General features: G+C 48.5%; 1 long non-coding RNA gene across 2 annotated transcripts; it reads right to left on the bottom strand.

Annotated features, from left to right (window-relative positions):
- Nucleotides 1–2,823: 2,823 nt before the first annotated feature.
- Nucleotides 2,824–17,663, bottom strand: LOC124084679 (uncharacterized). 2 transcript variants are annotated; one of them, XR_006849188.2, is made up of 4 exons: nt 17,432–17,663; nt 16,877–17,129; nt 16,220–16,289; nt 2,824–5,343 (listed from the first exon to the last, which is right to left on the bottom strand). It is a non-coding gene; the product is annotated as an uncharacterized LOC124084679 (long non-coding RNA). The 2 variants fall into 2 exon arrangements; XR_006849187.2 differs by having other exon boundaries at nt 16,877–17,507.
- Between the last annotated feature and the right edge of the window lie 5,903 nt (nt 17,664–23,566).

Here is a 23,566-nt window from a genome sequence, read left to right as displayed (position 1 = left end):
ACAATATCTTTATTTCATTTTTAAGTGGGATTGAGGATGGAACCCAGTGCCTCTCACATGCCAGGCGAGCACTCTACCACTGAGCCACAAACCCAGCCCCATATGGCTTGATTTTGATGTTTTGTTTTTGTATGATTTTAGTATCCTTTTTGTCTTGTTTTTGTGTTGCTATAATAAAATACCAGAATCTGAGTACTTTATAAGGAAAAGATATTTGTTTAGCTCATAGTTCTGCTCTGGGTTGTTCCAGCATCTGCTTGGCTTCTGGCGAGGGTCTCCTGGTGGAAGGACAGATGGGAGAGTGCAGAAGTGTGTCAAGAAAGACCCAGGGAGGTACGGGGCTCCCTGACAGCACCTGCTCTTGCAGGACCAGTGCAGCACTATGAGAGCTGACTTACTCCTTAGAATCCTCAACATCCTGATTCAACACGACCCAAGGGCGGCGGGCCACGTTCACACCTGTAGGCTCTTGGTTTCCAGCACTTGATCCCAGTGCACTCAGCAGGGATGGGGCTTATTTGGTGTCCTGTTCCTGGAATGTGCCTAATGTATGGTTAGATCTCCACAAAAGGTGTTGGCTTGAATCGCAGGTCCGATTTTCCACTGGGTTGTATGCTCGTTTGCTGTTGAGTTATAGTGACACATCCTGGGTGCTGTCCCCTCACGAGAGCCTGGTTCATGGCATGCTCTCCTATCCCGCAGGTTTTCACTCCGATGATTCTGTCCTGTCCTCCAGCCGGGGACTTTGATTTGGCGTCCCATCATCTGGTGTAGGAGATGGGTAGAAGCAGAGCCAGGCACAGCTGGAGTCTCAGACTTATAGACAGACAGAAATCGAGGCCAAGCCCCACAGGGTGGCGTGCTGGGCAGTGGGTGCTCTCATTGCCCTTACCTAAGGCTGAGGTTTGTCCAGGGCAGAGGTGGGCCTCGGCCAGCTGATGAGGGTAGAATGACCCGGGTAGTGTAAGAAGCAGTGCTGCCCCTGGCCTTTTTGAGTGAGTCATAGGTGAGGACAGCACCTATGTTTCTTCTGTTAGAGATTAGCCACACTATGCAAGTACCACAAAGCACTGGGAGTCCCTTCAGGATCTGAAGGAGGCCACCAGCCACCACCGGGCCAGTTCCTGGACAAACCCAACACCCAGTGCGTCACTGGGTTAATGCAGTTCTAGCCTTTTCATAAAAGGTGACCTGGTACCCCAAGCAGGTACCTCCCACCTTGCTGAGGCTAGGCTTGCTATCCACACCCAGGAGCGAAGCAGGAGGGAGCCCTTGATGGTGGGGGATGGCCCCTTTCAGATGGATCCCAAAGCTTCCTGCGCCAGTTGAAATAAGATCCAGCTTACCAAAGAGGCAGGATGGCAGAGGAGAGACGCGGAAAGGAGGCTTCCTGTGAGTTGGCTTCTTAATGAAGCGCGGCTTTCTTTTCCTATCTGCATTTGAAGGAGCTGTCTCTCTGAGGGCCAGGAAGCCAGAGGTAGCATTACCTGTGTGTCCCCTCAGGTCCCCAGCTTAATATAGAATCGTGTCTCTTCATAAGTTTCAACCAATAAACTTCAGTAAAAATAAACAAAGCTTTCCTCCAGAGCAAATTGTGTCAGGTCCCACTGCCACCAACAGATGACATCAGCCGTCTGCAGACTCATTTTAGACTCAGCTGTCTGTGTTTACTGCTGAGACATTTTAGGAGCATTGTTATACCCATAATATTTGAAAGTGCCAATAAAATATAGAAAGAATTCATACCTAGAAACTTACAGGGAAATCAGAAGAAGCTTCTGATAAAAATGGAATGTGGTGGGGAAGTGGCAGGTGCTGTGCATGAGTCACTCCACAGGAGGGACAATCCTCAAGGGCAGAAAGTGAATCAGTGTAAAGCTCTACACCTGCACAGTCAACAGGGACAGGAAGACCAGGAGAGGCTTGTGGTGGGCAGGTCAACTGGAGGCCCTGGTGGGATCAGCCTTCTGGGTGGACTTCAGGTTTCAGAGGTGTGTTAACTTTTTTCAACATAAGGAGGAAAGAACTTGGGCTCATGGTTTCAGAGGTTCAGTCCATGGCTGGCTGGCTCCTTGCTCTGGTCCTGAGGTGAGCCAGAGCATCATGGAGAAGGAGGATGGAGCAACGCCGCTCAGCTCATGGAAGCTGGGAAGCAAAGAGAAAGGGAGAGGCGACAGAAAGGGACAGGACAAGATACCGTCCCCCAGTGACCTACCTCCTCAGCTGACAACTTCCACCAGCTCCCAATGGCCCATTTCACTTGCTAAGCCATCAAAAGGATTGGTTCCCTGGTAAGCCCTCCTGACCCCATCACTTCCCCCAAAGCCACCTCTGGGCCTTGATGCACCAGGGATCTAGACGTGAGCTTGGGGCCACGCTGGGGCCAACCATGCCCATGGGCTTTAGTCTCTACACGGAGTGGCCTGAAGCCAAGAGTCAGAAGCAAAGCAATGTGATTCTTCTGCTGAGGAAACTGGTCACAGCCGTGGATGACCACATGGAATCATGGCCATTTGAATCTGCACAAAATCAAAATGAGGAGAGACAAGTGTATGCTGGCTTCACAGTAAGGAGCAACCAAAGCACCTTTAGAGATGTTCAGGAGTTGGCCTGGGGATGAACTGCCTCAAAACTTCAGAACAACACCAGCTAAGACCATGTACACCGGCTTTAATGCTTCGAGGTCACCACTCACGTCTGTGTCTGGGCCTTGCAAACTTAAAACAGACTCCCTTACTTTGAATTTATGATCAAATGACCTTTCAAAAAGCCTTCAGAATTGCACTTGTGCATAAGTAGAAGGACTTACAGGAGTCGGTCAGATTTATTTTTCCTTTTTTTTCAGTGTCAGCTGCAAATTTGACATAAGTGTTGTCTCTGTCTTCATAGATATCGTTGGTGAAATATTTCAGACATGACAAGGGCACTGTCAAAGGATGAGCAATGAGAAGAGCATTTCTTAGAATGTGCTGCCCATATTCTGTAGGAGAAAAGATCCCAAGAGCTAATAGCTTTGGAAAATGCTAAAATACTGGGCTAATAACAGAGGTCGTGCTTCTCTTTGAAGAAGGCACATGGATGCATGTGTCATTGGACACACCACCTGATTTCAACCACAGGGAGCACATATGACCAGCACATGGCTGCTGCTCCCGGCACCCCGTGTCAGGCTGTGGCTGCCAGGTGGCTCCTCCTAGGCAGGGAGGAGAGCAGCACAGTACCAGCCAGCCTTCCTGGAGGGCACGCATTCCAGGACAGCCAGCCATGGTCCTGGCCTGCTGACAGCCTTGATGGACTCTTATGAGGCCTGCCGTCCAAGATGCTCTGTCTCCACCTGCCTTCCCCCAGCAACCCCGTACTTGGAGTCAGAGCTGTACTACGGGCGACACCTCCCCAGCCTCTCCCGGTTCCTTTACGTTGACCTCCCACGGAAGATTCCACCACATTCAGTCCCATCCCGATGTCTGCTTCTCAGACAACCCAGGCAAGCAAAAGGCTCATAGATCTTTGTATGCACACAAAAGAGCAGTTAAAGATATGAAGCAAAACCTATTAGGAATAGAAGAATTATATTAAAATGTTATATTCTGGGGAGATTTTAGTATATCCTTCCCTTCTCTAAGTCAGTTACAAGTTACAGACCAAAATTAAAACCATAATGAAATCTATGAATCCATAATCTGTCAAATAGATAATAAAAATTATTTTGTAAGTTGATAGAACAAAGAAAGGATTTCTTATCATTATAAAATACATTAAAAACGTTATAAAATTCACACTTAAAAATTAAGAAATATACCCCTAGAGAAATTTTGGAATAAGGAGGTCATCAAAGCTAAAATATTGCATAAATTTTACCTAGAGAAATATGAAGAAACTTAAAAGCTTGCATTAAAAAAGAGATATTAAAAATAATGAAACTTTATATTATAGAAAACTAGGGAAACAATTAAAATAAACCAAAAGAAAGCAGGAAGAGGAAATTAGTGAAGAAAAAAATGAGCATAATAATAATTTTAAAACAATGGCAAAAATAAAAGAATGAATAATAAACCCAAGAGCTAGTTTGTGAAAATACCAGTATACTAGACAAACCCCTTGTAAATTTGTTTATGATAAAATTTTAAAATAAAGATTGAAGGGAAAAATGCATGATTAGAACAAGGGAGGAGACAAAACATATGTGTAATATACAATTATACAAATATATATAACATTTGACCTATCAAATGTACTAGGACATAATGATATTAATACATGACATCATGCATAAGTAAATACAGTGCATTACATATAATACATTAGGCGGTTATACAACCTTTTAATAACAAATTTGAAAACCTGGGGGAATGTTTAACTACTAACCAAATGTGAGTTGCAATAACTGATCCAAGATGAAGCAGAGAGTGTACAGAGGCTGAGTTGCAGTCTTGGGAAGGCGTCGGAGGAGCTGGTGTTGTAAGTCCACATCCAGAGGATTCCAGCACTGAGCAAAGCCCAGCCCTAGAGGCCAGATGGTTTCACTGCTCTTTAAACTGTCAATTCCAATCACATGAAAAGAGAAAAGCCTCCCTACTGGGTCAGTCATGAAGCTAGAGTAATTTTAATACAGAGTTCTGGTCAAAATAATTGTTTTACAAATAGATAATATTTAAAAATCTCAAACAACATTATGTATGATTACAGATAAAAGTTATGAATAAAAATATAGAAAATACAATTCAAGACTATTTGCATAGATTAATATACTGCAGCCAGCTTGGATCTGCTCATACATTGCAAGGATGGTTTGATACTATAAAATCTACTAAAATAATTTAAAACATAACAATATGGTCCTATCAATAGATCCTTAAGAAGCATTTGGAAAACCTAATAGTCACTCTAAGTAGGAACTCTGAAAGAATTAAAAAGTTGTAGCCATTTGATGACTTGAAAAATCTACTTGTCAAACACAAACAGAAAATATTCTAAATGGTGAAATACAAAATCAGTTCAGTTTATACAATGAATATCATGGATTTCTGCTGTTTGCATTATAGTCCAATATGATGTTATATGTTCTAGTCAATTCAGTAAGCATTGCAGTAAAATAATTCATAAAAACTTTGACGGGGGTGGGGGGGGTGGGGGACACACCTGGCCTCTGTAAGCAGGGGAGCCTTTCCAAGGAGCCGTCAGCTGTTCCCTGTCTTAAGAAGATGTGCTCCTCTCTGGTACACCTGGCATGGGCAAATTCTTCAACATGCCACACCTGCAGCTGGTACACAGTGACCTCTTGGGACCCAGCAGCAGCCTCACCAGGCCCCTGTGCCCACCCCAAAGTCTTGGCAAGCTGGCAACCTGCAGTAGAAGAGAACTGCTGTTACTGTGGCTCCATGGAGTTTTATGCACATGGGGCTTTGGTGGGGTCTTAAGTTGTGGGCTGACACACACGGCTGTTCCCCTGCATTTAGTGAAATGCTGTGTGCAGTTGGACCCCCAAAAGCACCAGACACATCGAATGGATTCTCCTTATACTTAAGGAGGATGGTGTCTGTGTTCTGGTTAAAGGATAGGTCCAGCTTTCACTGGCTCCTCTACGCCAGGGCTTTGCAGTTTGGCTTTCATGAAGTTTTCAGAGCCTTGGATAGAACCTGCGAGGGGAGGAGAACGCCTATCTCTGGTGCACATCACTATGTTTGGCTGCCTCTGCCAGAGCTGAGTTCTTTGCCTTGGCTCCTACAGAAGCTGCCGAAGGTCAGATTCAAATCCAACCAGGCTGTGCCAACACTTGGAGGGATGCAGCTCCCAAAATGTATAGGGAAGAAGGCAAAAAAAGCATTGCTCCCGGGAGGGCTCCTCTCTGTGTGGGACAGACACTGTGCACCCAAGGTGAAGGCCACCTGTGCTGAGCATGCTATTGGAGTGCCACTCAGGTCTGTGGTTCCTAAGCCCAGCAGCGAGTGCACAAAAGCAGTGCAGCTGGTTGGGACATCTGTGGCAGATGACACAGCTAGAGTCTTCTGTGCAATTGTCCCTTACCCTGCTGATTCTGGAGTGTCCATGCTCCTCAGGTCCTCAGAGACTTGGACCTACAGGTGTGTGGCAGGGACTTTGCCCATGTCACCATGATGGGCACTCTCACTCTACTGTGGCAGTTCATCTGTGGCTCCAGGAAGGTCCACCTCAGCCTCCCTGCCCTCTGCCACCTGAGAGGCCAGAGTTCACTCAGCATAACTCAGGGGATAAGTCAAAGCAAATGGGGACTGATTCTGCTTGTAGATCAGTGTTGAAAAAGGTGTGCAAAAGCAACTTTCATATATTTGACAGTGTAGGAAATTGTCTATTCCTGATATATAATCATTGTAACACCTTAAGGCAAGAGTTTCAAACTCAACTGTTGAAAGAAACACATCTGTTCGTGAAAAAAAATCATAAAAATATTGAAAGCAATACTACTATTTGTTTTTAATTTCAATATAATTTTATGCCACCCAAACTCAAGAGCTTCTATTTTAAAAGCCATCTTAATGGGAAACAAAATTACTGGATTAAAGATAAAAATTCAAAATTTTATCTTGCATTATATTAACAATAAAAACTTGATGTAAAATGGGAAAATATTTTTACAATAGTTCCAAAAAACTTTTAAGAGCTAGGAATGATTTTAATATGAAGATAGAGGTCCCAAATAAAGGTAATTATAAAATCACACTGTGGGACATAAATTAAGTGCTGACTGTCTCAGTCTGTTCGGGATGCTAAACCCATCACATGCTTAGTGGCTTCAACAACCAACATCTCTTCCTCCCTGTTCAGGAGGTGGAAGTCCAGGGCCAGGCTATGGGCTGGTGGGATTCTGATGGGGGCCCTCTCCCCTATTGCAGACAGTGGCATTCTCACTGTGCAGAACAGAACAATGAATTTCCCTGCACTCCCAGAAAGGCACTAACCTCCATACCCCACCTTCATACCCTCATGATCCTAATCACCCCAAAGGCCCGGCCTCCTAATACCCGCGTATTAATGGTGAGGTTTTAACTTAGGGATTTTAAATGGATGCACTCATCCTATAACATGGAACATGAGGAGACATACGTGTGGGAATTAGAGAACTTAATCTCACAAAATGCATGTTTCTAACTTTACATCACATGGTTACTATAGTTCTAATTAAAATCCAGTGGCAGAGAATGTTTTGTTCTTAAGTCTCCTTTCTCTCTTTCTTTATAAGAACTCAGGACTTTCTGATGATGAAACTGTGTTTGCCACCTTCCTTTGCTTCCCGTGGAGCTGGTGCTCTCAGGTTTATGAAGTCAAATGGAACTTATGGGTGTCACTAAATGAAACACGTGAAGACACAAAGAGCGGAAGGCATTATGCCAAACTGGGAGTACAGATCATGAGGGGTGAGGTTTTGGATTATTACCATCATACTTTCTAAATAGACCTGAAAGTACTATATTATATTTTTAAAATATTTAACAAAAGAAATAAAAATAGTGGAGGTCAGAGACCATGTCTTCCATTTCTTGAAAATTGTTTAGACCCTATAATGGTTTTGAAATGTCGTCTGAACTAGAAAAACCTAGTGAGGGAAAGGGAGTGAATCTGGCATTCGCCGTTTGTCCCATTTTATGTTTCAATTAGAAATGGTGGTTTTCTAATTCCTTGCTTTATGTCATTGGGCAAAAAAATGAGCTCATAAGAGAACATGAAGTCTGCAAAAGTAGCTTTTTAGAAAATGCTTAAAACAGGAGTGTGTTTGCTGAAACCCTCTTAAGAAACCAGAAAAGCCGGATGGCCTCTGGAGGAACCAGCAGCTCTCCTCGCCCATCTCCCACCCGCTGCTCCTGTTCAGGGCTGACTTGCAACAGAGGGTGGAGGCAGCAGTTCTTGTGAGATGGTAGCAGGACATCAGGGAAGTGCATGAGGACCTGGCTGGTGGGATGGGGTCAGCACCTACAGATAACACAGGTGGCAAAGTGGAAAGGCTACCCACATGCTCATGTGTGTCTTGGTTCCTGCAAGATCCCGCCTTGGGCAGTCCCTGGTCACCCAGGGCTTTGAAGCAGATTATCTGAGTGCTTGGACAAATGTGCTCTGAGTAGGGCTTAGGATGGCTCTCGGGGAACTGGTGCTGGAAGACAGCATCCAGGGCAAACCGGCCCCTGCCTTCATGCAGCCTTGAGCTTTAGGTATCGCGAAATTCAAAATGGCAGTGCTTTAGGAAGCCAAGGTTCTGGGGAGACAAGAGCCCTGTCCAGATGCAGGTCAGCTACTTCCCCAGGGTGCCCGTGGCCCCTCAAGTGCTCCTGCCCTTGGTGCAATGCCTGACGTACAGGACATACTCCAAGTTGCTCTACTGAATGTGTGCGCCAAACAATGAGATTTCTTTAAACCTTGGGTTCCTGAGAGTGCTTCCTCACACTCTCAGGCTCTGGAGATCTTGCCTCTGGATGTCTCCAGCCCCCAAGGTGAACCATCAGTGCTCAGCAGGCGGTGTTCCTAGGCTAGGCAGGAGGCTTGGAGATGTGGCCCTGGAGTGCCTCAGAAAGACCTGCTGTCATAGCGAGACAGTGATCTGTGGGGAGAGAGGGGACATGGGCTGTGCCACTTGTACTTTGCAGGTGTGTGTTTTATGGCTACTCCTGGGCCACCCTGCAGGACCGAACATGTGTGTTGGTAGGGCCACCTCCCTCCTCTTTCCTCCCCAGGCTCCAGTGAATCTAGGCCCTGCAGCCTTCAGAGCTGTTGCCTGCTTCCAGGCACAGATGTGCCTTGTGTTCCAGGAAGGGTCTCAGGAGAGCAGTGAAACAGAACGGTGTTGGGTTTTGTGCAGGAAACCTTTCTTCCACCCTCTCAACAACCCCAGCCTTGCCTGTTGTGGCCAATGCTCCACCCGTATTGCATCCTGTTACTCTTCCGGTCTCCAAAGCCCTGAGTGGATTCTCAAGTAATGTCTTCCTGGCTTCCCAGACTAAGAGGAAGGAGGACCGTGCAGTTCTGTACTTACTCTGCAGGGCTTGGCGTGAGAAAAGGGCTCTGCATTCATTTCATTAATAACACAGATGAAGATCTTCTGCCCCCCTTCTTCACGAGGTCAAACTCTGTGCTAGATGCTCACCTGAACCACTGACCCACACAAAACCAGACTTCCCATGTCCTAAAGTCATCAAAACGCATAATCCTAATTCCCCTGGGGACTATTTCCATTTTCTCATTTATAAAGGGCAATGTGAACTGTTTTTGTTTTTTAATTAACTAGCTGTCCCAAAGTTCAATAAAACCCATATTGCTTTGCTTCACGCCTGTGTGGGAAAGTGCTCACATCCAGGCTGGAGTGAGAATCCAGGTGATGTGGCTTTTGTTCCATGTGGCCCTTGGAGGATGGAAAAACCAAAATCCCACAAAATATGCCAGTAACTGAGCCTTCCTTGGAAACACAGAGCAGTGGCCATTGGGTTTACCTGAATGCCAGTCAGAAGGGAGACCACAGTGGCTGAGCCATCCATGGTCAAGCCTGTGGTGTGGGCTGCCCTGAGGGTTTCAGCCTGACCCTTGGTCACTTTCTCTGGCCCTCCTGGCTTGTGCCAGCTCAGGATCTCCCTGGCACCTTCTGTTCTTCCACTGATAACGCAGGCTGGGGCTCTGGCTGCTCCTGTCACAGGCAGGGCCCTGTCTCTCTGAAAGGCCTCTTTCCTCTGCAAGGTCCCTACTTCCTATGGGCTTGCACTTCACTTCTTGGCTTCTCCTGGGTGTCCAAAACTGCCCTGATTGCCAAGCCCAGGGTTGGACCATCGCAGGAAGCCCCTGGCCTTCTAGCTTCACTTTGTGCTTTGCCAGCAACATCTCCTGGGTCCCCACCACTGTGCCTTGGGTCCTGGCAAGAATATCCTGCTGGCTAATGTTTTCAGAGTGAGGGAGGACCTCCTGGGAGCAAGAGAACTTGAGTTCCAATTCCTGCCAGGAGTATCCTCATCATACTGAAGCACAGGTCCTCCATAAATGCAGGGATAAGTCCCCACTGACCACAGTTTTCCGCTGTGTAGGGGTGTAAAAACAATACTCTTGGTTCCATGGGAACCCTGCTTTGAATCTTAGACCTTGGTCTTTCCCCAAGCTGACGATGTGCACTGTACGATGCCCTCTCAATGCTGGGCAGCCACAGGGGTCACTGCCCACGGCCAGCCCTGTGATCACCAGGGGAACAGCAACACTCCACAGTCACTGGGAGTGGCATTTTGGATCTTGTACTTTATTTCCACATGCCCCCATGTGTGCAGATGCCCACCTGTGTGTACGCAGCATGTTCAACACTTCCTACAAACGGGGCTCTGTGCGGGCATTTGTGTGCACCATAGCCTGCGTGAGCGTTCTCAGCAGGTTGAAGGCAGGCGAGGCTGAGCGGGGAGTTTGGTGGGTCAGGGGCACGGAATGCCTTTCCACTTATAGCAAGTGTGTCAGGAGGGGCCCTCTCTTCTCTCTTCCCACCACATCCTGGAGTCGCTGAGATTTCCTCTAAAGGAAAAGGGGTAGGTTTTTCCCACACACCTGTCCACAGCAACTACCCTCTTCTGCTGATCTGTGAGCCCGGGAGCAGCTCCCTAGGAGCAGACACTGTGAGCTGCTCATCCCAGGATACCCTGGAAGTTGCTTCTGTCCTCAGAAGCCCTGCTCATCTTCCAGTGTGTGTTGAACTGTGTCTATAAGACCTCCTGATCCAGGAGGTTCTGGTTCAGGAACCCATCAGCCCCTAAAGGGTCCATGACTCGCAGGGATTCTTCAGCCTCCTTCCAATTGTGTGTTTCTCTGTGTGGGATTTTTATTTTCCAGAGGCAAAATCTGCAGTGTTCATCATACATTCAAAGAGGTCTGCGATGCTAAAAAGATTCAAGACAGATGTTTACTTGAACTACTTTCCTCATTCTGATATCCCATGAGACTCTGATCATGTTTGCAGCTTCACCACCAAACCCGGACCTAAAAAGCATTTATCTGGGAGTGTCAGGATGGAATTTCTGGGCTCCATCTGGCCTGCTGGAAGCACCCACGGTTCTAAAGTGGGCATGGCATGTACCCACCTTGCTATGATAAATGATCTCCAGCAACTTTTGAGGTTTACTGGGTGATACCACAAATCATTTTCTGCTTCTCACAGTAACCACCTTCATCAAAGGCCTCTGTCCCCTGGAGACTCCCCAAGACCTTTCTAAATCCACCTGCCCTTGACCTGGCCTGGCTGTCTTGAAAGGCCAGAACAAAGGCCTCACAATGGCAGAGGGGTCACTGCATCCTAGGAAGGTTACCTCAGAGAGCTGAGGATGCTTCCTGTGTTTGGGGAATGCAGAACTCACCAGAGGGGCAGTCTAGGGTGGCTGGGAGTTGGAGGCCACAACCTAGGACTCTGGACATGGCAATTCAGTGGGTTCTAACTGCAGTGAACTCTCTCAAAACTCCATGCAGTTTTTAAATACTTCCTGCTCTGATCAACACAGGGCTCTGTGCTCCCTTCTGTGCAAATCCCAGAGGCTGGTGCCTCTTCACTGCAGACCCCTGGCCTCATTTCTGGTCTTTGATTGCATGTCAATGCAACATCTCGGACTTGACATTCCAGCCACTAACTACTGATTTGTCTATCATTTCACAATCTTTGCAGCTTGTGTTCAGCATTGGTGGGCTTGTTAGACAATCTCAACCTCTCACACTGAATATCACACTGACAGAAACCTACAGACCCTGCTTCTATCAGCAAGGCCCCGTGATTATCCTGTGAGTGCAATGACCGTGAATTTGCCCAAGGCTCCCTGTGAGTACTTGTGCCTGCCGAGGTCACTGCAGCTTGCTGGGCATATGGTTTCTCGATTCTGTTTCTGAACTAATTCAAAATGTTGGAAAGCAAAGACCATGCCACCTCGCTCTTTTGCAGAATGTAATTTTTGACAAATTTAATGTAATACCTCTTTTTATTAGCAGTCCAAATAACATCTTGGTTGAAGACAGTGGACCACCCTCTGTGCAAGGACTAACCTGAGAAACTGTGAGTTCCAAGAGGGTTGTCTCCTGCAAGTGGAACTGTACGCCTTCTTTTATCATGAATAACAAATGTGTATAAACATAAAGTGTATTACACATAAGTTTATGCATATTTATTTTCTGTTCTAAATGAAAGAATACTTCAGCTCAGATTCATGACCAAATTTGGCTTAAAGAATGATGGGGGTTTTAATTCTAAGGACCCTAGTTTATTTTGGTCCACAAGTGTTTCAAATCTTTGCAAAAACACTGATTTAGCTTTTGAGGTGGGGGGGTCAGTTGCAGGGGCGTGACCTGGGGTCGTGACCCAAAGACCTCTCCAGTCCCCATTCACTTTCTTCCTGATTTTGGTTGAAGATTTGACTGGGCACAATCTCAATCTCTCACTTTCCTATTTTTAAATTCCTGTAGGTCTTCAGCCCTATGTTTCCTCTCCACTGTTTCCTAGCAATCCTGAACACTTCTGTTGCAAGTCCTCTTCATGAAAATGAGGGATAAAAAGTGATATTTTTTGTCCCAGATCCAAATGTGTGAAATTGTCCCAAATTTGCTCCGGGTGGTTTCTTGGCTCTAGGTCATTTGATGAATACTTTAATAATCAAACAACAGTGGGTTTTAACGTCTTGCCTTTGCATGTGGGCTTCTCACTTCAGACACTCATGGCTTCCACTTTGCGGGGGCTGTGGAGCTGGAGGCCCTGTCCTTGCAGCCTTGGCTTAGTGAGAATGTGGTCTGCACATAGCAGTCTAGGTGACCGCCCTCCGGGCCAGGATTGTCTTAGAGCACAGTCCTGTCCATCCCCTGCCCCTGAGAACTACTTTTTCTCAGGCTCTCCTGCCAACCGGTTTCCAACCAGGCTCAGAGAAAAAGAGGCCCTGGCAGGAGCCAGGAGGATGGAAGGGAGAGAGGTGGTCCTGCCTCCCCTCCTGGCCCTCGCCCGCCTGATGGCCACTCCATACTCCCAGACCCTAACAGACAGGCTGTCCCTGTGGTCCCAGCCTCTGTCTGGCCCACATATAAATCCCTATTATCCAGTGTGGGTTCTGGGTGTGCCGTCGACATCCGTTTCCTAGAGAGCCTCTAACAACAGGAATTTACTTTGTCAGCGTTCTGGTTAAAAGTCCCAAATTGAGTTGTTTGCAGGGCTATGGTCCCTTGGGACTCTGGCCTTACCTTTCCAGGATGCTGGCATGGCCACAATTTCTGCTGTCCCTGGGTCTGCCATGGACCCTTCTCATTCCTGTCTTGGTCTTCACCTGACTCTCTTCCCATGTCTTCCCCTTTCCATAGGACATTAGCCATGTTGGATCAGCAGCCACTACTCCAGGGTGGTCTCCTTTGAACTCACCCAGTTACATTTACAATGATCTTACCTCCAAATAGGCCCCATTCTGAGGCACTGGGAATTAGGACTTCAACCTGTCTCTGGGGAATCCAGCTCAGCCCTTAACACCCCTCTGCCTCGGTGGTGGCCCGCTGCAGCCGCTGACCTCTGTGGTCTTCCACTGCCTGCTGTAGGCGGCCCAGCTCTCTGGGGGCCTTCCCACCACATTCTAGGTTAATTCCCTCTGCTGGACTCTATTGGAGCTTCGTTTCCTGGCCAACCTCCACGGACTGTCCTCAGAGCCAGGGCTCCTTGGCTTTGCCTTTGTACCTTCCTGTCCTTTCCGTGTAATTACTGGCTTGAGGACCAGGACAAGACAGGGCCAAACCTGAGGAATCAGAGCAGGCGCCTCTCTCCCCACTAAAGCTGCCTAGGACACACACTCGCTTCAGAAAAAGCCTTGAGCAAACTGGTGCCCACGGGAGGTGGGAAAATCTGAAATGAGTAAGATGGGGCTCCCCCACACAAAGATGTGTTTAATGGATGCCAATCATGGGCCTCCTCAGTGAGAAGCACAATCAACCCAAAGAGCAACTTGGAATGTTTCCAATTTCCTTCGCCTCCATGACACTCCTGAACACCCTTGTTTTTCCCCAGTTGCTTTCATTGTCACTTGGTATAGATCTTTATGTTCTTACAGGAAACTCATGCCTGTGACAGGCGAGGCCCTTTGTGCTGCCTCAGAGCAGCTGGGCCTGGAAACACCGTGCCTCTCTGTTGGCTCTGCAGGAGGTGGTGTGCTCTCCTTGTGCACACCATTAACAGGCTCTGTGAAAACCCTGACCAAGTGTCATCCGTGCAGGTATTGCTGTCCCAGGGATACTATCCACTATCAAATGAACTTGGGGACACATGGGGGTAAATAACTGTCAATCAATGGGCTATAAGAAGCTTCCTAAAATAATGGATGCAGAAACTTCCTCTGGCCAGATTTATACCACACCAAAGTCAATGAAAAGGGCCCTGGTTTTCTGACTAGAGTCATGCAGTCATCTGCAGGCAGCAGAGGACATGTAACTCTGTGTATTAAGTTGATTCCTGGGCCATTAACTGACTAATTTGTTCAGCAATAGTTGGCAGGATCCGTTGCCCATCAGGTCTGCTTCTAGGCAACGGGAAGAGCATGGAAAACAACCAGTGGGGGTGGGGGTGTCCTCAGGGAGCCTGAACACTAGTGAATCACAGATAGTGACAATCCAGCATGGCAGTGAGCCAGAGGGGCCTTCATGGGAACCCTGGGAGATGCACTGGAATGGCCTGAGAGTGATGGGGTCAAGCCTGGGGCTGTCCTCCCAGAGGGGCAAGCCTCTCCAAGGAGGCAAGGCTAGTGCTGGGTCTGAAGGACAGAAGATGTTCTATGCAAAACTGGGGAAGGACATTCCAGACAGAGAGAAAGTTAAGTATAAACACCAAACCGCAGGAACAAACTCAAGGAGTCTAAGGAACATAAGCATCAATGTCTGAGCATGTCAATCAGTGGCCAGAGATGAGATGAAGTCAGAGGGGTGAGCAGGCCAGGTTGGGTAGGGTCTTGATGAGTTGTTACTTCACTTGGTCATCAGTGAGAACTTTGGGGAAGGTTTTCATGGCACAGAGAACTCCATCATCTCCCATGTGTAGCATGGACATTGAAGAAGAAAGGACCAGGGAGACCAGGGTGGCCCAATGAGAGATGGTCCCTGGCTCCAGGGTGGATGGGCAGCTGCAGGGGGCACTTTGGAGGTGGGGTCCACAGGATCACCAATGAACTGTGATGGGGTATGTTGGGCAGACTTTCTGGTGGCTCCTGCATACCCCACCTCCTGACATTATTTTTGCCCTGTGTAGCCCCTCTCTAGAGTGTGGATGGGCTGAGACTTGTTTCTGCCAGGATAAGGGAACATGATGGAATGGGGATTTGGGTGTTCATGTGAGATTGTGCCTTCCTTCTGGCTGGCAGACTTCACTGGCTTTCACCTTGGGGTTTTGAGGAAGCCGATGGCCGTGTGACAGGGAGCAGCACCTGTCCAGTAGCCAGCAATGAGCTGATGCTCCTAGCCTAGTAACCTATAGGGAATGGTGTCCTGCTCAGCCCAGCCTCAGCTGCACCTCTGCTGGGCAGCAGCCTGTGAGAGACACTGTGTGCACCCAGCCCTCAGTCACTGGGGCCACTAGCGCTTCAGGCCACTAAGATTCCAGCAACATTGCTGTGTGGCAATTGATCACTATTGCCTGGGGCGAGCAGAAATGAGGATTTGAGACTGACATCTAGGCCAGAGCAGAGGGTGGAAAGTAGAATTAGCTACTGAGACAGGGAGGCCTAGGGAAGAACCGCTTCAGTGGGTCACAGTGGGTGGAAGTTCCTAGGAGTGGCTGGACAGGTGTGCATGGAGCCCAGCAAGAGGGACAGTCAGCTCTGCTCACCATCCAGGCCCTCAGGTCTGACCACAGGGCAACCCCAGGCCTCCCTGTTGATGGTGCTGGGGTGGCCACCCAGGCAGCTCCTCTCCTGCTCCTCCCACTTTGCCAGGCTCGCTTCCCTTATCCAGTGCTTTGGGGCCTCCTGGTCTCCGTGTTACCATTCCCTGTCTCCCTTTACCCCAAGCGTCCCCTGTATCAGGTACAGCTCACCCTGACTCCCTCCCACATCTTCTTCCTCAGAGTGACCAGACTTTGGACCTTTGCCTCCTTTCCTCAACTTCTGGCCCTGTCTATACCCATATTCCAAGCCCATTCTCCCAGAAGCCCACTGCCTAGGAGTAAAGACAGCCCAGAGGTCAGTCCTGGGGAGGAGTGTGGACTTGGAGGGGCTGAGCCACCTGAGCAGAGGCTACTTACTGGCTGTGTGAGAGATGTAATGTGTCCCAACATCAACCATGTGCTTGTGGTGACACCCAGCATCCAGGCGCTGAGGAATGAAAGCAAAGGAGGTTCTGGTCACTCCGCAAGGTGGGCACTGGCATAGTGCCTTGTACCCAGCCTGGTTTTCATCAGAGTGAAAAAGTCCACCAGGCTAACACTGCCTCCCAGTTCTGGAACTCAAATTTTAAATGATTTCCACTTTTCTCCGTGTGCGCCCCTGCCCTTACCAATCACCCAGGGTGCTCCAGGCACATGTCTTTGGGTCCCTTCCTTCCTTACTGTGCAGTCCCAGCTCTCCTCTGCGCACCCAGTGGCGCCAGCACTGTCACCTGGGCTCCTCCACACTCCCTTATGCTGGCTTCTCACCCAACATGCCACTTTCAAGCCTACACTTCCTGTGTCACCGAGACCTTGCTGCCTAAGCCCAGAGATCACAGTCCTGTCTTCTTGAGCCTGTGCCGTGGTTACCTGTGTGGGCCTCGCTGCATGTTGTCACATTGCCTTCCACCTGTCTGCCCTCTCTTCTGTGCCCTGGCTGCGATGACAGTGTGTGTCCTCAGCCCTGCTCTTTGCAGGCCCTGGGCTGCTGACCTAGTCTGGATGGCCCAGGCCTTGCTCTCCAACCACACTCACCGCATTCCCACGAGCTGTTGCTCCTCTTTCTTCACCTCCACGAGTGGCCACTGTGACTCTGTTTCCAGCTCAAGACCCTGCTGGTTGCTGAGCTGTGTTCTGCAGATCCAGCGCCTGCAGCATCTCTGCCTCTCCTACTGGTCTCCACCGGCACGGGCCACCTCTCACAGGCCCAGGGCACTGCACCAGCCCTCTCACTGGTCATTTTGCTCCAGGCTTTTCTCCTTCCATCCAGTTCTCCACACTGAGTGATCTGTTAAAACTCAGACCCACCACTTCTGCTGAAGCTTGAGGCCACCCCACAGCCCCCAGTGTCCTGTGCTGAGGTAAGCTCTCAGCCTGGCCTCTGGGGCCTTCCTGGAGGCTGCCTTGGTTCCACATTGGCCTCCGTCTTGCTCACCCCTCACTCCATACTCCAGACACGCTGGACTCTTGGCAGTAGCCCAGGTGTCCCGGTGTCTCTGCCTCTTGCCTCCCCACAGGCTACATTCTCCAGCTGCCTCCTCCCCACCCCTCGTCAGGCCCAGCTCAAGTGAGTCTGGCCCAGGGACTTACCAAGGCTATGCAACGCTCCCTGAGCAGCCGGCCCAGGGGAGCACCTGTGCAGGGTGCCTCCTCCCCACCTGCCTGCCCACCAGCCTGCTCCCTTCCTGGGAGGGCGTTGCTGTGCCTTAGCTACCATGACGCTTCCAGCGCCCAGCCTAAGGCCTGGCAGGTGTGGCCCACCTGAAGAGCTGCTCTTGGAACACAGCCCAATGAGGCCAGAGCCTGGCATGTTCCAGCCTGTCTCCCATCAGCACCCCTGCGTGGCGTTCCCTCGTCCACAGGCTCCTCCTGGGTCTCCCGGCCACTGTCACTTTTGGTTCAGCTGAGATTTCACATTGCTGAAGCCCTCTGTGGACCACCCCACTGCTGACTCCTCCAGAATGCAGGACACTGGGCTATGATCTTGCTCACTTGTTGACTTACAAAGACGAGCCCTCTCCTCACTGTAATAGAACATCTTCCGTGTTCCCACACATTAGAAGCTGCCTGACACACGAAAGTTCTCAAAAAAAACACAACCTCTTGTTGGGTAAACTGGGAAAGCAACTGATGGTAACTAGTGAAGAGTGCTGTTTCTGAGGAGGGACGGAAGAGACCAGTATACTTATCAAACCCCGGGCGACATCTTGGGTGGGAAGTTGCGAAATGAGTTCCACTGACGACCACTGAGCAGAGTTCTGAGAAGGCCACGCAGGGCCGGGCCCGGTGTGGGTGGAGTCCGAAGAACAGAGCAAAGCCAAGAGGGCCTTCAACTTGCTCCACCCACTCTGCATACCCAGCCAAGGTCAGCAGGACCTGGACACACCGCGCTATTGTCAACAGGACTCTGGATTGGAAGAGAGAAGCTGCAGGCAGAGATACTGTGTGGGACGTTTGCTGGGCACAACCTCCACCTGTCTGGCCACCCCTCAGGCGTCAGTCTGATGGAGAATAGATGTGCGCACGTCCTCTGCTTCTGTCTTTCTGCATTATCTCCCACAGAGTCAGTCAAATGTAATCTGCAGAAAGAGAAATTGACATTCAGTGCACCTTGGAAATCCTGATTAACAATGTGCTTCATCCTGCACTCACTGCCAGTCACTCCTTAGTATTGTGTGAAGAAGTAGAGACTCTGCAGGGACTTACACTAAATATAATAATCCTTTTCTCAGAAGGTGGTTACAACAGCCAAAAACAGACTAACTTTTGTTTGAGAAAGGATATGTACATGTGTTCATATGTGTAAGTATGCTTGTGCCCCAGAACTTAAATGTGAGAGTGTGTGTGTATGTATTAAAGCATTAGTGTAAATGTTATATAAATGATTTTAATTACCATATAATAATTTTATGCATAGTATGTATAAGTCGTTTTACTTAACGACAAAGTTGTCAGAATAGAAATGCCCCTGTTTGTCAGCTCAGACATCTAGTAAGCAATCATCTCCTAGAAAGAAACCCAGGGTCTAGAAATCAGTGAGAAGGCTCTTTGGGCCTGAAACGGTTTAGGAAATGATGCTTCTCCAAGCCACTTTCTTTTTCTTTTAGTCCCCAATCTCAATGGCAGTTTTCAAAGATGAGCTTTTGTAACATTCATTCCACAGAGAATTAAAAGTGGAAAGCTTAAAAAGAAATAAGGGAGCATCAAAAGTCCTTAAGCTAAGAGTAAAGAAACCAGTCCATGCAGCCCAAGGCACCAAGAGGCAGAGTTTACCATATCAGGGACAAGGAAGAGATGCAGCGACCTATAGTGACCCAGTGGGGGCACATACTATGTGGACTCTCCGTTCAAGAAACCAGAGAAGTGGATAATATATACATTTAACAATATTGACATCACAATAGTTAAATTGTGAAAGTTCTATTTTGGAGTAGATAGGCTTTAATTAATTATAAAATTTGCTGGTCGGAAACAACATACTCTCCGGCCTGCACTGTAAGAGGTTACAGCTGAATATTTACAGGTGGGATGGCCCAGCTAGTGGACTGAGCAAGGGCACCACCTCCCCATTGTGCCCCAAGTCCTCATAAGTGACAGGAAAAGGATATCCTTAAGAATTCACAATGCCATGGAGATAGTAGGGGTAATAGTGAAACTATGCAGATCTTTCAGAAGATAGAAAGAACGGAGGAAACCACAGCCCAATGTGTACACAGAAAGCTGAGTAGGAAGACAAGAGTGTCTGTAGAGAAGCCCCGTCCCTGGGTGACCACAGTGACCACAGTGACCACACTGATGAGCGCCAGCCACTCCAGCCACCTCCTCCTTAAGGGTAAACGGACACAAACAGCATCAGACATCGGGGGGAACCATGAGAGGAAAAGGAAAGCCAGAGGCAAAGACAGAACACCAGCCAGGACACAGGACATTCACTGACGAGAAGCTCCCAGGCCCCCAGCAGCAGCACCCTGGAGGATCTGAGGTGGTGATGCACCACCAAGTGGACTGTGCTGCCGCAGAGACACAGGACAAGGGAGGGCGTTTAGGGGCACAGACTGCAGACAAAGCCCCGGCCATCCATGAACAGTGGACATGTGGGAAAAGCCATGCAAAACAGGCCAACAAGCTTTCTTTGCATGTTCCTCTTTCAGTTTTCTGTTTCTGGAAATCTTGTCTGACCGGTTGGAATCTTGAAATGAGCTTTCGTGTCTCTGATTCTTTCCTCAGTTCTATCCTCTTTTTGCTCTTATACACGGAAGCCAGTGGGGTATGTTTTACTTACAAGAATAGCTGTGCTTAGTGACCTATGAGCTCAGAGATCAAACCAAGGCAATATCACAAAACAGAGCGGGAAAATGCAAAGAAAATCACATGACATCTCATCATAATTTGTCGGGAGCCGCTCTGGACAGGAGTTATGGGCGCACCTTTAAGTCCTGAGTAAAGAGGTACTGAACAGGTATTGCACCCCGCAATACAATTGGACTTTACCTCCGATCGGAAAAAGAGGTGCAGCTCCAGGAGTGGGCGTCACCCTGTGGGGTTGGATTACACCCACTTGGTTGTTGTAACCCTACCCCTTGCCTCATTTCTATGGCTTCTCCCCAATAAAACCCGGGTTCAAGGTGTGCTCCCTCTCTTTCTTGCTGCCTTGCCCCCCTTGTGGGAGCTGTGGTTGAGAAGCAGTCACTAAACTCAAAGAAAAGTTACCTTCTGTGTCTGTGTCTTTATTTAGTCCACCAAAATTCACTTGGAGTGACCCTGACCGGTTTAGTTGTGTGTTGAGACAATAGTTGAAGTTCACAGGATTTTACATCTAAGAGCCTGCTGGGGAAATCCAAGTTGACAAGTACCATCTTTACCAACTCTAGGACTTCATCAGTGAGATTTCTGAAGCCTCCCAGGAAAAGAAATCGCCGGCACAGAGTTAGAATCATGTTGTTGGTGAACATCCCCAAATACCCTGAGGTGTTCTGAGGAAAACTTGTTTTAAATCAGGAATTCAGAGCCAGCCCAAAGACCCTGCAACAGGAAGACAGTGATAATGATGCTGACACTGCTTCCCCTGACACACCAGGCCCTCCGTATTGAAACCGGCCCCAGCTGCTCCCCCCCATTTCTTTTTTCAGGGTTCTGATCCCATAAATTCAAGGAATAGGAGTCACAAGCCCCAACAAGGAGCTCTACAGCAGATTTTCCTCCATCACTGAGTGTGCTAGTCCAGGGCTTTATATAGCACTTGGGTCCCTGCTATTGGTCCATATTTATGCTGATTGGGGTTTGGAAATGCACTAATACTGTGGGTCAGCTCTGGAGTCCCAACTTCCTCTCAGCTCTGCCCAGGTCCATTTCCTCAGGGCAGGTCAGAGGGGGAGGGGGAGGTTGTGGGACGGGGCTGCAGTACTGCGTGGAGCCGGCTTCTGCAGCAGGTAGGCCTGGCCCCCGAAGGGTGACAGGTCAGCACCTTGGCTCAAAGCCCCTCAGGACGCCTAGCCTGCATGGCGGGCCCACGCAGCCACGGGCCATGCTCAATGCCTGTGCTCCGACCCACCCAGGCTGCCACTCCAGGCTCCTGCTCTGCTGCGGCTTCTCAGCAGGGTCAGTGGGCCACCACATGCCTTGGCAGCTGGGAGCCATGTCAATGGGAAGGTTTTGTACACAGGAAGGACTAAGAAGAGGACCTTCAGTTGGGTGCAGACCTGTTCGCGGATGGCCTACCATGAAATGGAAGGTCGACGCAAGCCAGAACCTATGTGAACACAGCTTAAGTGCAAAACCCTCCGGACAACCCGTAGGTCAGTTTTACCTATTATTATTATTTTTTTAATAAAGAAAGAACACTCTAAGATTAATTTCTTTAAAACGATAAGAGAATAGGAGGTAAGGAAAGACAGAGGGAAGTGATAATAGGCTAAAATTTTGACCTTTTGAGAAGGAACCATATAGAAATTAAGTCTAGAAATTTACAAACCAAGACATGCTTCTGTGGGCATGTTAAAGCGTAACCACGTGAACAAGTCCATGAAATAGCTTCTAAACCACTGCAGAAAAGAACGGAACAACTGATTCCACTGAAGGAGTAAGAGGGAAGTCAAATAAATAAGAAATTATTTACCTAGAAGCATAAAAAAAGATGGCATGATTCAGCACAAAATACCCCAGACACAGCGTTAATAGAAATTGGTTGAATCCTCTGATTGAAGGCTAGACAGTTTTAAGCTGTCCACTTGGAGCGTGTGTGTGTGCCTTTGGGCAGGAGCCACCTTGCAGGACAGAGGGTACAGGAAGACGATGTCAGACCCGGCAGGGGCTGTTGCGTTGTTCCACCTTCACACATGGAGAACACATAAGTTTAGGAAATTCTTTTAAGCCAAGGTGAAACAGGAGGCGTGTCAGTGAACTACCCAGATGGCTGCGTGCTCCTCTGCCCACCGAGGTGCATGCGGAGCCCTTCCCACCCACAGCATGAAGCTAGCATGGCACATGCTGATAAACTGAGTTGTTTTGTATTGCAAAACTACTAAAATAAAATATATTTTTAGAAAGAAGAAAACATTCCAATTTCCTCATCCAGAAATAACAAAAATCCGAGCTTGTGAATGGCATGTAAAGCCCAGTTAGGGCACTACCAGGGGAGATCTCCACACTAGCCCTTCAACCTGCACCTCTCAGGTGACTCAGAGGGTGGTTGAGTGAGGTGTGAGTCCTGAGGCAGGCTGATAATAGCTCCCAAGGCGTGAGCCACCCTGACCCTGGCAGTCACCTTCTATGGGGAGAGAGTCTGACCTTAGGGACTTGAGGTGAGAAATGATTCACAGCATCTTTATAAGAGAGAGGTAGGCTAGCCTTGTAAAGGGGAAATGTGGCAGAGAGACAGAAGAGGGATGTGGAGACAGAGGCAGACAGCAGTGATAAGGAAAGCCAAGGAACCAGGGCACTGGCTGCCATCAGGAGCCGAGAGAAGCAGGCAGCGTTCTCCCCTGGAGCCTCCCAAGGGAGCTGTCCCCAGAACTCCAAGGGATAAATTCCCGCTGCTGTAAGTCACCAAGATTGCAGGCTTTGTCACAGCAGCTACAGAAAAGGAACTGATAGCCCTCTGTACCCGCCACATCAACACGCACTCTGCGTCAACGCAGGGCCCTCCTGTCTGTGCTTCAGTAACGGCAGTTCCCAGATCCTGAGCTCCAGAGGGGTGGGAGCCGAGAGTGACTCTGACGACTAATGCTGGACTGTGAGATTTTTATCCCCACAGTCAGGTGGGAGGGTGTGTGTGTTCACTCACCTCCTCTTACCCCAGCCCACTGTTGTCTCAGCCACCTCCCCAAGGAACTGGCAGGTTCCAAAACTCTTATTTTCCATTTGCCTGTATATGTCAGATTTGGGTTGCAGAGGCCAGAGTCAAGGAGAATCACTACACATGTTGGTCTGTAAGATCTATGATTATCGGAAAGAATACCTTTTTAACTCTCTAAATTTAAAAAAAAATTATCTGTCTGTTGTTATGTTTGAAATATAACATAAGTTTTAAAGATTTATTAACCAAAGGAGAGGAAAAAATACATAGCATCAAGAATGAAAGATGAGATAAAGAGACATTTGAGAAGAAATAGGAGCGTGTTGAGATGAGGGCCAGGGGCGGGCAGCACACGGCTGGGGCACCTCAGAGCCCATAGCTCTGCACTATCTGGGAGCAAGTGCTTCCTGCCTTGCTGGGAGCCATGGGTT

The sequence above is a fragment of the Marmota monax genome, unplaced genomic scaffold, assembly GCF_021218885.2.
Source record: "Marmota monax isolate L192 unplaced genomic scaffold, Marmota_monax_Labrador192_F-V1.1 WCK01_AAM20220418_F8-fsc00071, whole genome shotgun sequence".
NCBI lineage: Eukaryota > Metazoa > Chordata > Mammalia > Rodentia > Sciuridae > Marmota > Marmota monax.
The sequence above is the reverse complement of the archived record's forward strand: the minus strand, read 5'-3'. Positions and strand labels throughout refer to the sequence as shown.